This window comes from Oncorhynchus gorbuscha, linkage group LG07 (assembly GCF_021184085.1).
Source record: "Oncorhynchus gorbuscha isolate QuinsamMale2020 ecotype Even-year linkage group LG07, OgorEven_v1.0, whole genome shotgun sequence".
NCBI classification, from domain to species: domain Eukaryota; kingdom Metazoa; phylum Chordata; class Actinopteri; order Salmoniformes; family Salmonidae; genus Oncorhynchus; species Oncorhynchus gorbuscha.
The window spans coordinates 61,353,745-61,366,554 of NC_060179.1; the positions used below are offsets into that span (position 1 = coordinate 61,353,745).

Sequence of the window (12,810 nt, forward strand, 5' to 3'; positions counted from 1 at the left end):
GTAACGCCAGGGTAGTGGGTTCGATCCCCGGGACCACCCATACGTAGAATGTATGCACACATGACTGTAAGTCGCTTTGGATAAAAGCGTCTGCTAAATGGCATATAAAAATAGATGTTTAGTTCCAACCACCATGTCTTTGTGATGCAGAGTAGGTGAACGGATCTCCGCGCGTCGTTCCCCTCGGGAGGCATGGACGAGGAGGTGTGGGGTGCTTTGCTGGTGATACTGTGTGATTTATTTAGAATTCAAGGCACAATTAACCAGCATGGCTACCACTGCATTCTGCAGCGATACGCCATCCCATCTGGTTTGGGCTTCGCGGGTAATTTGTATTTTCAACAAGACAATGACTCAACACACCTCCAGGCTGTGTAAGGGCAATTTGACGAAGGAGAGTGATGGTGCTGCATCAGATGACCTGGCCTCCATAATCACCTGACCTCAACCCAAGAGTGAAGGAAAAGCAGCCAACAAGTGCTCAGCAAATATGGGAACTCGAAGACTGTTGGAAAAGCATTCCAGGTGAAGCTGGTTGAGTGTGCAAGGCTGTCAAGGCAAATGGTGGCTACTTAGAATAATCTAAAATGTCTTTTGATTTAAGTGTTTGTGTTACTACATGATCCCATATGTTTTATCGATTTGATGTCTAGTAAAGATAAAGAAAAACCCTCGAATGTGTAGGGGTCCGAGCTTTTGACTGGTACTTTGTATATATAAACATGCGAGAGCTGGATCTCATCAATACCTGTGTCTTGTTTATGAAATTTCAGAAGAATGCGCGGAAACAGAAGTCTACAGAAAAAAAACTCTGGTGCTGACAGGGAGGAAGAGGTTCCCATAGTAATGCCAAGGAAAAAGGCTAAAGTGGAGGTCTGTACCTCGCTAGTGTCAAACCAAATGCATTTTAATATTATTAGTTTAGCAATTATCTATTTTTGTCAAATAACATTTTTCAAAGGACTCTGTGCACTGGTTTGGAACTTGTTTCACTCTCCTTATGAATTTTGGTGTAAATCCAATGCTATATGAAACTTATTCCAGGGGAGCAGTGTTCCTTTTTTATGGTGTTTCCCTGTTCACTCTCTGGGAACACTGCCCCCCCCCAGTGGAAGTTAATTGACCGACCTCTTTGTCTCTACAGAAAAAGACTCCTCTCAGTACTGTGCAAATTGTTTTCTTCTCTCTGATCCCCTTAGAAGCCGACCAAGAAGGGACTTGTGAAGGTACCCAAACCAACAGGAGGAAAGGTATAAAATGACCAAGAAGGTTGCAAAAATACCCTCACAAAATATGAAAAGAGAAGTACCTAAATCTTAATGTCTGTTTGTCAACTCAGTGGAACACAACTCTCCTGCTACCTGTGTATTACTCCCCCCTTCTCTAAATGGAACTCTGACTTCATTATACTGATATAAAAAGGACTGCTTCTAAATGTATATAAACTGTCAATGTTAATTGATCCAAGGACAAACTCAAATGTGTTGCAAATCTTTGTCTGCCCCATAAAAGGGTATTGTTCAAAATAATATTTTGTATAAGCCCGACTTGTAAATTAAAATATTACCACAAAGTATATTTAATGTGTTTAATTTGTTATCCACAATGGCATTGTTTTCCAATAGCGCTACTCAATTTCAGCCGGCTACTTTTTCCACTTCATATTAACTAGGTTCCTTTTCATATAAGCTTCAAATTGCTAGTCCCTTGAGTTCTCTCCCGTTAGAATGAAGGATATTCATCTTCTAGCGATCTATTGCTAGGATAGGTGCCAGTATGTATTAAATTATTCCCCAGAGTAAGAGTTACTCTTCATTTCATATCTTTTCTCTTAGTTACACTGCTTCTAGCCCCAGGTTGAGATTTGGAGGGCTGGTCTTTGTTATATCTTTTATCCAATCATATTCAGCCATGTGTTACCAGTGGTCTAAAATCTGCCCTCCGGCCTTCAGAATCAACAGTGTGTGGGTGCTTGTAGCTTAAAGTGAATGGAAACGAAAATTTAGTGTCAACCAATCAGCTTTAGAGTTGGCTATTGTACGTCTGCTGGCTGGCTCCAGTGTTACACAGGAGCCAGCTAGCAGGCGTAGTGCGTGCACGTCTTTTGATTGGATTACCAATATTTAGAGGCAGGTCCTATGGGCAGGTCTATGCAGAACTAGGAAACTGAATTTGATAAACAAATTAATTCACGTACTACTAAGCTGTTTTTTCGGAAGGAGGAGAAGATATCGATTTGGTCGAGGATATAATTATAACGCCATTCTCAAGACAAGTTAGACATTGTAAGGAGAGGTCGGCCGACGCTACAAAGCCTGTCACAGGCGGGAAAGGGGTTCGTTCGCCACTTTCAAAGTTCCAACTACTAGCGCTATCAATGGCTCACAGGCTCCGAGAAGCACTACAAACTGTACTGCTGGGAATTCCTATTACAATTGAGCGAGAGAGGCGAAGGTTCAGTCAAATCTACGATGCCACAGCGCGCATCTCAAGTTCACCCAGCGAACGCAGAGGCCCAGCACAAGGAGACCCTCGCACATACTACCAACAACTCCACAGCAATATTCTGGACAATATTATTTGCCAGATACGAAACAGGTTTCAGGACCACGAAAAATCAATGTTTCTCTCTCTCTCCTTGACCCCCAGCACTTTCAGACCTACCGGAAAAAAATCCAGCAAACAGCCATCTCCAGCTTAACAGTCACGGATAACACTGTTCGACCTATCCAAGCTAAAAACAGAACTGACTGTAATGTATGCTATGACTGATTTTGAAATGAAAAGTCCCTCTAATCTCCTTGATTTCCTTAAGCAGAAAAATCTGAATGAGGACATGGGGCAACTTTACACATTGGCATGTGTGACAGTGACTATCCCTGTGTCCACGGCTTCTGTCGAGCGGTCATTCTCGGCCTTAAAGCGAATCAAAACGTATTCCAGAAATGCTACTGGACAGACTCTGCTTTCAGCATTAGCCTCCATGTCGATAGAAAATGACTTATTGGTGGAACTAAAACGCACAGATAGACTGTACAACAGAGTCATTTAAGTCTTCTTGAGGAAAGAAAGGAGGATGGAATTTGTTCAAATAATCAGTCTGCTGAGTAGGCATATAATGCATTTTATTTTTTATTAAATGTGTGTATGTTTTGCATTTTATTTTGTTAATATTTAATAGCCTATATATTAACAAATAAAATGGCAAATAGCCTATGTTGCAAATGATTTGTTTTTTTAATTTTCAGTGAATAGTTTTCTTTATCATCACGGTGAAACTGCTTTGGGTGCGACAATGCGCTGTTTAGTGAACACACTTTTATTTTTTTGGGACTTACACCTCAAAGTTTGTGGACCAGAAATGGATAGAAGAAGAATATTAATATAACTCTGTTGCACTCGACTATGTTCTTGCCATGTTCTTGCCTATTAGTTGAACTGTACTGTATTGTACTCTTCCCCTGCAATTCTCTGAATAAAAATTTAAATTTCAAGGTGACTCAACACCTGGTTATACTGCGTTTCTGTCTAAATGTATAGTGTCTAGAGCCATGGCATCATAATGATGGTAATAAGAGGTGGATTAATTCAGGTGGGACTGTATAGGACCTCACTGAAGGCCCAGGCCCACGGCACGCCACTGTACACCTCTCCGCGATATGTAGGACGGTAGCGTCCCACCTAGCCAACATCCAGTGAAAATGCAGAGCGCTGGATTCAAATATATTACTATAAAAATTAAACTTGGATGAAATCACACATTTAATATACCAAATTAAAGCTAATCTTGTTATGAATCCAGCCAACGTGTCAGATTTCAAAAATGCTTTACGGCGAAAGCAAACGATGTTGTTATCTGAGGATAGCACCCCAGTAAACAAAGAGAAAAGCATATTTCAACCCTGCAGAAATAAAAATATAATTCACGCCTTTGACGAGCTTCTTCTGTTGGCACTCCAATATGTCCCATAAACATCACACATGGTCATTTTACTCGATTAATTCCGTCGATATATATCCAAAATGTCCATTTATTTGGCGTGTTTGATCCAGAAAAACACTGGTTCAATACAGGAAGAGAAAGTGTTGCGAGCATTTCTGGTCACGCGCCTCTATCTAACAGTACACTTCAAGTTACCCTCGTTCTGGATGGCTGTACTTCATTACACAAAGGAAAAACCTCAACCAATTTCTAAAGACTGTTGACATCCAGTGGAAGCGATGGGAACTGCAAGCCCCTGCCTTAGAAATCTGGATTCCCAATGAAAGCCCATTGAAAAGAATGACCCCCCCCCCCCAAAAAAAAAAAAAAATCCTGGATGGTTTGCCCTCGGTTTCGCCTGCCAAATAAGTTATACTCAGACATCATTCGAACGGTTTTAGAAACTTCAGTGTTTTCTATCCAAATTTCCAAATCTACTAATAATATGCATATCCTGGCTTCTGAGCCAGAGTAGCAGGCTCTTATAAAAATGTCAAACCGACTAGTCTCTCTTACAGTGCCTTGAGAAGGTATTCGTACCTGTCGACTTATTCCACATTTTGTTCTTACAGCCTGAATTCAAAATGGATTGTTTTCCTCAGCCATCTACACGCAATACCCCATAATCAGTGTAAACATTTTTGTAGAAAATGCAGCGACTGTATTGAATGAAATACCTCATTTACAGTAGTATTCACACCCTGAGTCAATACTTTGTAGAAGGACCTTTGGTGGCAACTACAGCTTTCTTGGCTTTGCACGTTTTACCTTTCTTCCCTGCAGATTTTCTCAAGCTCTTAAATTAGATGGGAGTTAATTTATTTAACTATGAAAGTCAGTTTAGAACAAATTCTTATTTACAATGACTGCCTACCCTGAACGACACTGGGCCAATTGTGCGCCGCCCTATGGTACTCCCAATCACGGCCGGTTGTGCTACAGCCTGGAATTTAACCAGGGTCTAGTGATACCTCTTGCACTGAGATGCAGCTTCTTAGACCACTGTGCCACTTGGGAGCCCCGAGTGGCGGTGAACATTAATCTTAGTCTTTCCACAGATTTTCAATGTTAAGCCTGGGCTTTGGCTGGACCACTCAAGGACTTTCACATTATTGTTATGAAGTCTATGTTTGGGGTCGTTGTCCTGTTGGAATGTAATTCTTTGCCCAAGTCCAAGGTCGTTTGCATTGAAGCAGGTTCTTATCAAGGATTTGCCTATATTTGGCTCCATTCATTGTTCCCTCTATCCTTACCAATCTCCCAGTCCCTGGTGCATCCCCATAACATGTTGCTACCACGACCATGCTTCACTGTAGGGTGGTGTTCGAAGGGTGATGAGGTGTGCCTTGTTTTTTCCAGACATGGTGCTTTTCATTCAAGCCAAAGAGTTCAATTTGTCTCATCAGATCACAATCTTTTGCCTTATCAGTCTTTCACGTGCAGTTTTGTGAACTCCAGGTGTGCTGACATGCCTTTTTTTCAGGAGTAGTTTCTGGCCACTTCCATAAAGCCCAGATTTGTGAAGTGCTGTAGAGACGGTTGTCATTCTGGTAGGTTTTCTCATCTCAGCCAAGGAACTGTTATTGGTCACCTCCCTGACCAAGGGCCTTGCCAGGTTGCACAGTTTGGTTGGACAGCCAGCTGTAGGCAGTCTGGGTAGTTTGTTTTTCCATCTCCCAATTATTGTTGATATGCCTCATCACAATTCTCTCCGGGCTCTACGGACAGTTCCTTAAACTTTATGGTACAGTTTCTGCTCTGACATGCACTGTCAACAGCGGTGGGATCTTTTTATATTGACAGGTGTTTCTTTATAAATCATGTTCAAACAATTGAATTGGACACAGGTGGACTCCAAGTTGTAGTGACATCTCAATGATGATCAAAGGAAATTGGAGGAATCTGGGCTCAATTTGGAGTGTCATAGCAAAGGGGTGTGAATGCTTTATGTAAGGCAATTGGTAGGCCAAGGCTTTTAGCAATTATCTGCAGATAAATTATGAAAACATTTGATGAAGATGGTAAATCATCACTGCAGGAACAACAGGTAATGGAGAGCTGTGTTCGACTCATGATTATTAGGGCCCTCGCGGAATCCAGGATTATTAACAGAATTCAACAATATTCATGTATTGACCTTAGTAGGGAATCAACTAAACGCATTGAAATTTATTTGTTTTATCATAAGACATGAACAGAATGAATCAATTTGTCTTTTCTGCAACTTTCTGAAGCGGCAACGTCAGTGTGTGTGGTGCATGGGTCTACCACTTTGGATAGCCGTTAGTGATTATGCTAATGAAAACGGTCTTCTGGTAGATGGAAAGGCCTTCTCGATTATATGTTAGGCTAATTTGTAGTTATCTGGCAGAATTATGTTCTGACTATTTTCTTCAATCCAGTGGGTATTTGTTTGGCAAACTCTACCATCGTGTGTGCTACAAAAATACTGTTCAACAGCCACTTGCTAGGTGTGCGTTTACATGAAAAGGTAACTACATCCCAAATTAATTTCTCTGTTTTTTTTTCCCAGACCTCAAGTGGTTTAAGCATTGTTGTGGACTTAACTTCCACTTTGGTTGTTTTTCTATTAAAATGTGATTTTTGCCAGCGAAGACCTGGAAAAACAAAACAGAAAATTGGGAAGACGAAACGGAATCAGGCAACAAAACGTTTGATAGGGCCCTAACTAATGATGATTATTAATTTAGTCTATGTAAAATTAGAAATATATAATATTTAAGACTATAACCCTTTTTTTTATTCAACCTTAATTTGTTTCAAGATAAGGGCTATTAATTATTTTTTAAATATAATACATATTTTGAAGAACACATTGTGGCCATTAATATTTTGTATTACAATTGTAAATAATTAATAAATAATTCAAAGAGAAGATGGGTTTAATGTTCTTACCTAAGAAATCATCATGATCATATAAGCCTAGACCAATGGTCACCAATCAGTCGATCGAGATCTCCGAGGCTTTCCTAGTCGATCACCAAACATTTCTACAAAAAATAAAAAAATAAAGCCAGGCTTTCCTATTTTATGTATTTGTTTCCTGCTGTTGGCGATAGTTGCACTTGATTCAACAGCCCTATTGCCGGGAAGGTAAAGTGTTCCATCGAATTAACATTAATTGGTGCGTGAGACGGAAATAATGCAGTGTTACTTGAGTTCCCCATCAGCTGGAAGACAGTGTCCCCTTTTCTCTGTGGTGGGAGGGAGAGCGGAAAGACGGTAAATCAGGTGAGAGGCAGCCTCACTGCGGCTTTCTCCCTCCCCTCAGACTGACCATCAGATGCAGGCAATCAGTCCAGTAAAAAAAATAAGCTAATTATTATGCTCACTCAGCTGTGCCTCAAAAGTAATATTACAAATTACAATTGCTCTATTACTAGTGTAATATACCTACAATTTTGAAATATAATTTCAAAATAGTCTGAGAAGAACAATATTGGCAGGGCAATTCAAGCATAGACAATATGCATTGATAATGTATTGGGCATATAGCCTACTACAAACCTCTGCTAGAGAACAGTTTTGAATAAGTTAATGTTGCATAGGCTTACATTTTATAAAGTAATGTTTAAAAAAAATCTGAGCAGTAGAGCTCTGCTTGCATTTAGACTCAAAGTGATCTTTACTCAAAAAAGGTTGGTGACCTTTGGCCTAGATGATATCCAAAACAACTAACAATACACTGAATGCATACATTTTCATTAATTTAAATTGTAAAGTCATGTCTTTCTACATAATACCACAACCAATCTGGAAGGTAAACTTTATAAAGTACCTAATCATTTCACTGTGTATTTCTGATGATAGAATATAAGGCATTCGAATGTACCGGAGGCCACCAAAATAGAGCTCCTTTAGCCAAAAATGTCAGACCGGGGAAGACAGGCTTTTTTCTATTTGGCTGGCAACTTCTACTTGTGGAGACCACTGTAATGGGCTCACTGTTAATTTTTATGTAATGAATAAATGTAAGGTTTTTATGTAATATAACCCCATTTAATTAGACAATATCTGTCTGTACAGGTAATGTGTGGTTCTGGTTCACCTCCGATGCGTTAGCCTTGAGTGATGTTTTACCATGGTAAACACTGTCAAAATACAATAGACTGTTGGTATTAGTTGACAAGGCTATTGTTGATGAGATCATAACATGGTTGTGCAGCTGCTCCCTGATCCTTACAGGCCATGTTTGCCTTTCTAATATCACAGACTGGGTTGTTCATTATAGTGCTCTTTTAAGTGCAATGTCTAACATTGATTTCTAAGTATAATTTCTGTAATATCCATTTGAAGCGAAGTCATTTATTTGTTCAGCACTGTTTTCACATGAATGTAAAAGCTGCCGGAGTTAGCAAGTTTTGACAATACACGTCTACAGGTGGTCCACGTCTGTCTAGTATTGACCTACCCCTCCCTATTTGATGTGGGTGTGGTAACTGGGTGGAAATAGAAGGGATGAGGGGAGTGGGTTTTTAGGAAAAAACAGAGCAGTCATCAGTAGGGAGGTTGTAGATGGGAAGCATTAGAAATCTTATATTGCAATTGAGGCAGAAGAAAAAGTATACGTGTTAATGCAAGTTAGTTGTCGTTGTCCAAGAGGTCATGAAGTGAAACACAAATTGTGTCTCCAAAATATAAATTTATTTCACTTTGAGGAACAATTGCAGTTTATAGTAAGGGCAGCTTTTCACTCGAGCACCTGATTGTGACAAAACAGTCATCACATCATCATTATGAGGATGGCATCATCAGAAGAGCTTCCAAGAACAGAGGATTCTGTGAGGAGAGTCCCGTGGCCAGAACTTGACCCTAATACTCCAGAACCACCTCGCTGGGCCTACATACACAAACCTATCATCGTCATGGTGATGGGAGCCCTGATGCTGGGCGCTGGTACGGTGCTGATTCTCCTCCACTCGTCTGGTGTGACAGACACCCCCCATGCCACTGCCCCGGTCTGCCTGTCCATTGGAATGATGTTTGTAGTGGTAGGGCTGGTCTGGATACCCATCCTGAAGGACAAGCAGAGACGTATGGGGCTGGGGGCCAGGAGCACAAGCAGGTCCCTTAGCAGTGTGTGATGGAAAGGGTAAGGGGTGATCCATTCTTCAGACGTTCTGTTGGCTCAGTTGGACATTTGGTTTAGTGTGGTTGGAATCCTAATTTTGTATTTTAAATAATATAGACTTTTAATTTGTATTTATTAGAGACACTTGGATGTTTTTGGATAACAGGTTATACTGTAATTTACTGACATATTAATTTATTTTTCACAAGGGAACTTCAGAAAGGACCATTTTGCCTTTTTAAGAAGCACCTTAAAATTATTTCTAAATATCTGATAAAGTATCATCAAAGAAGATCATGTCTTGTAAAGCTGTACTAAAAACCCAAGGTGAATGTACTTTGAACAATTTTACTGTGTGCTCTCAGTATGTTGCGTCCCTGTGACTGTGCGCTGCGTTCTCCAACAGTCCAAAGGCGCGTCATCGCACATCACCTTGTGTCCGCACCGGAGTCGGCACTTTTGGAAATGACATTACTTTCTGGACTTCAAATTACTTTTTGAAAAGGAAATATTGCACTTCCGTTACCATGGCGCAAATACAAGAAAGGCAAGTGGAGGTCGCGGAGAGGAGATATCAGGGAGTTGGTCGCTGTAAATGTGCCTTTTGGTTTGCGGTGAGCCACGACGTAGTTGGAGTGTTTATATTGCTGACCGGGGTGTTTGCAGACATATTCTGCCACGACTTGTTCATCTATGCAGGGGCTGTCATCATCTTCCTCAGTCTCATCTGGTGGGTGTTCTGGTTCTCGGGGAACATCGAGGTGCCACCTGAGGAACTGGAAGATGACGTTGGCTTGGTCAAACTAAAGAACAAAGGGATCAGCGGTGTTGTCAGGAAGGTTTCCAACCGTCTCACTAACGGAATTAGGAACTCATTCCGAAGGAACGGGAGGGTCAAAGGAGAGGGGCCCCGAACAACGGATGGAAATGTTACCTCTAACCAGCAGCAAGCCCCTGTCACTCTTTCCATTATTTATCAGAACACAACAGACGCTTCATCTACTGAACTTACCAGACAGACACTGACAATATGACTTTACAGGTAATTTCGTTTCAAATGTAACTACTGGCAACATCGTAATAATAATGTTCTGTTATAAGACCATAATATACATTTCATTAACTGAATCATAATGTAATGTTTCGGATAAGGAGGCAAAATAAGCCTATATTTGCCTCACTGGTAATGATTAAACAACATCAAGGTCACTGGAAAGAGTCCACATGTCTCCCTATCTGCTATCTTGTAGATAAAATGACAGACTCTGTACCGTGCATAAGTGGTATATGATCATTTTGCTGATAATGGTGCCAAAAAATGTGCACATGCAAATTTATTTTAATTCTTATGTTTTGATTAGGTATAATTGTTGCATTAATCCTCACAAATGCTCCTCAAAATAATTTGAGACCTTTTTAGGAAAGAATAGAATCCCTTTTAATTATTTAGTATACTAATGTTATTTTTTCCCGATGCAGGTTCAGAGCATTTTCTCTGGATTCAAGAGCAGTCTGCAGGAACCTGAAGATGTATTGCACACTGTGACTGTACCTACAAAGTAGCTGATTAGAGTAATGAGATTGATTGCACTCTGATGCTATATAATTGTTCATAAAAGGCATTTGATAGTCATTGTAAATATAACACATTTTGTACAATAACATGTCTCTGCATTTATTTCTAAAGTCATATTTTGTGAATTGCTTAAACTATTTATAGCTAAATAAAATGTACAACAGATCAAAGTTTATCACATGCACAGGATACAGCAGGTGTAAACAGTGAAATGCTTACTTGCGAGCTCTCTTCCACAGTGCAGTACAAATATAAATATCAATATATACTGAGTGTTCAAAACATACATTAAGAACTCCTGCTCTCTCCATGACATAGTTTTCACCTACTTAGTCTATGATCCCTTATTAATGTTACTTGTTAAATCCACTTCAATCAGTGTAGATGAAGGGGAGGAGACAGGTTAAAGAAGGCTTTTAAGCCTTGAGACAGTTGAGACATGGATTGTGTGTGCCATTCAGAGGGTGAATGGGCATGACAAAAGTTTTAAGTGCCTTTGAACAGGGTAGGAGGTGTCAAGCCAGGCACATTGGTTTGTGTCAAGAACTGCAACGCTGCTGGGTTTTTCACACAACAGTTTCTTGTGTGTATCAACACTCAATGATATATCCATGTTTGTCAACATTTCTCAAGCTTTCGACATTTTGGTTTAAATCACTGATTGGCAGCAATATTTACACTTTGTTTGTCTCTGATTTTCTAAGCACATTTAAGTCAGGACTGAGACTGGACCATTTTTTATTTGTAGTTATCCACATATTCTAAGTCGGAGCCGTCCAGAGTTGTGACGGGCGGGCAGTGATCGGTTGAATAGCATGCATTTAGTTTTACTTGCATTTAAGAGCAGTTGGAGGCCACGGAAGGAGAGTTGTATGGCATTGAAGCTCGTCTGGAGGTTAGTTAACACAGTGTCCAAAGAGGGGCCAGAAGTATACAGAATGGTGTCGTTTGCGTAAGAGGTGGATCAGAGAATCACCAGCAGCAAGAGCGACATCATTGATGATTACAGAGAAGAGATTCGGCCCGAGAATTGAACCCTGTGGCACCCCCATAGAGACTGCCAGAGGTCCTTATAATAGGCCCTCTGATTTGACACACTGAACTCTATCAGAGAAGTAGTTACCGGGTTTGCGATCCACTTCAAAATGTCAGAATGTAGCTAGATGTCTTCTACAAATTGTACTCTAACCAGTGATGAACACATTATTCCCAGATTCAGTGTGTTTGTTTTAGCTGTGTTAGTTCTTATAGTCTGACTAAGAGTATATATATATATATACCTATCGCCTGACCAAAATCTTGAAGGGCCCCCAGTGCAGATAAAGATTACCAGTACTTCCTACTTTTTTTATACTTCATATCAATGTAAACTGTTTCCAGGTCATGTGACTGTACCTGCTTCAGTCTTGCTGGTGAATCCTGAAGCCTGCTTGATGGCAGACAAACATATCACCCTACAGGGGAGATACAAACACAAGCATTACAATACATAACACACATTACACATTCACACACAAAACATCAGTAAATCATATCAGTTTTAAAATAATATGATCGCCCTGTGGCACCCCCATAGAGACTGCCAGAGGTCCGGACAGCAGGCCCTCCGATTTGACACACTGAACTCTATCAGAGAAGTAGTGGGTGAACCAGGCGAGGCAATCATTTGAGAAACCAAGGCTGTTGAGTCTGCCAACAAGAATGTGGTGATTGACAGAGTCGAAATCCTTTGCCAGGTCGATGAATACAGCTGCAGAGTAATCTCTTATCGATGGCGGTTATGATATAATTTAGGACCTTGAGCGTGGCTGAGGTGCACCCATGACTAGCTCTGAAACCAGATTGCATAGCGGAGAAGGTACGGTGGGATTCAAATGGTCGGTGATCTATTTGTTAACTTGGCTTTCGAAGACCTTAGAAATGCAGGGTAGGATAGATATAGGTCTGTAGCAGTTTGGGTCTAGAGTGTCTCCCCCTTTGAAGAGGGGGATGACTGTGGCAGCTTTCCAATCTTTGGGAATCTCAGACAATACGAAAGTGAGGTAGAACAGGCTAGTGATAGGAGTTGCAACAATTTTGGAAGATAATTTTAGAAAAAGAGGGCCCAGATTGTCTAGCCTGGCTGAATTGTAGGGGTCTAGATTTTGCAGCCCTTTCAGA

General features: G+C 40.6%; 1 protein-coding gene and 1 long non-coding RNA gene across 4 annotated transcripts in view; both read left to right on the forward strand.

The window, feature by feature from the left end:
* Positions 1–800, forward strand: part of LOC124040162 (eukaryotic peptide chain release factor GTP-binding subunit ERF3A-like) — a 46,244-nt gene extending 45,444 nt beyond the window's left edge. For all 3 annotated transcript variants that reach the window (XM_046357072.1, XM_046357073.1, XM_046357074.1), the window contains one exon: positions 774–800. The gene's annotated coding sequence lies outside the window, so the exon portion shown is untranslated. The remainder of the gene's footprint in view (positions 1–773) is intronic.
* An 8,648-nt stretch (positions 801–9,448) lies between these two features.
* On the forward strand, positions 9,449–10,815 carry LOC124039308. Its single transcript, XR_006839545.1, has 2 exons — positions 9,449–10,116; positions 10,554–10,815. It is a non-coding gene; the product is annotated as an uncharacterized LOC124039308 (long non-coding RNA).
* The last annotated feature ends 1,995 nt before the right edge of the window (positions 10,816–12,810 follow it).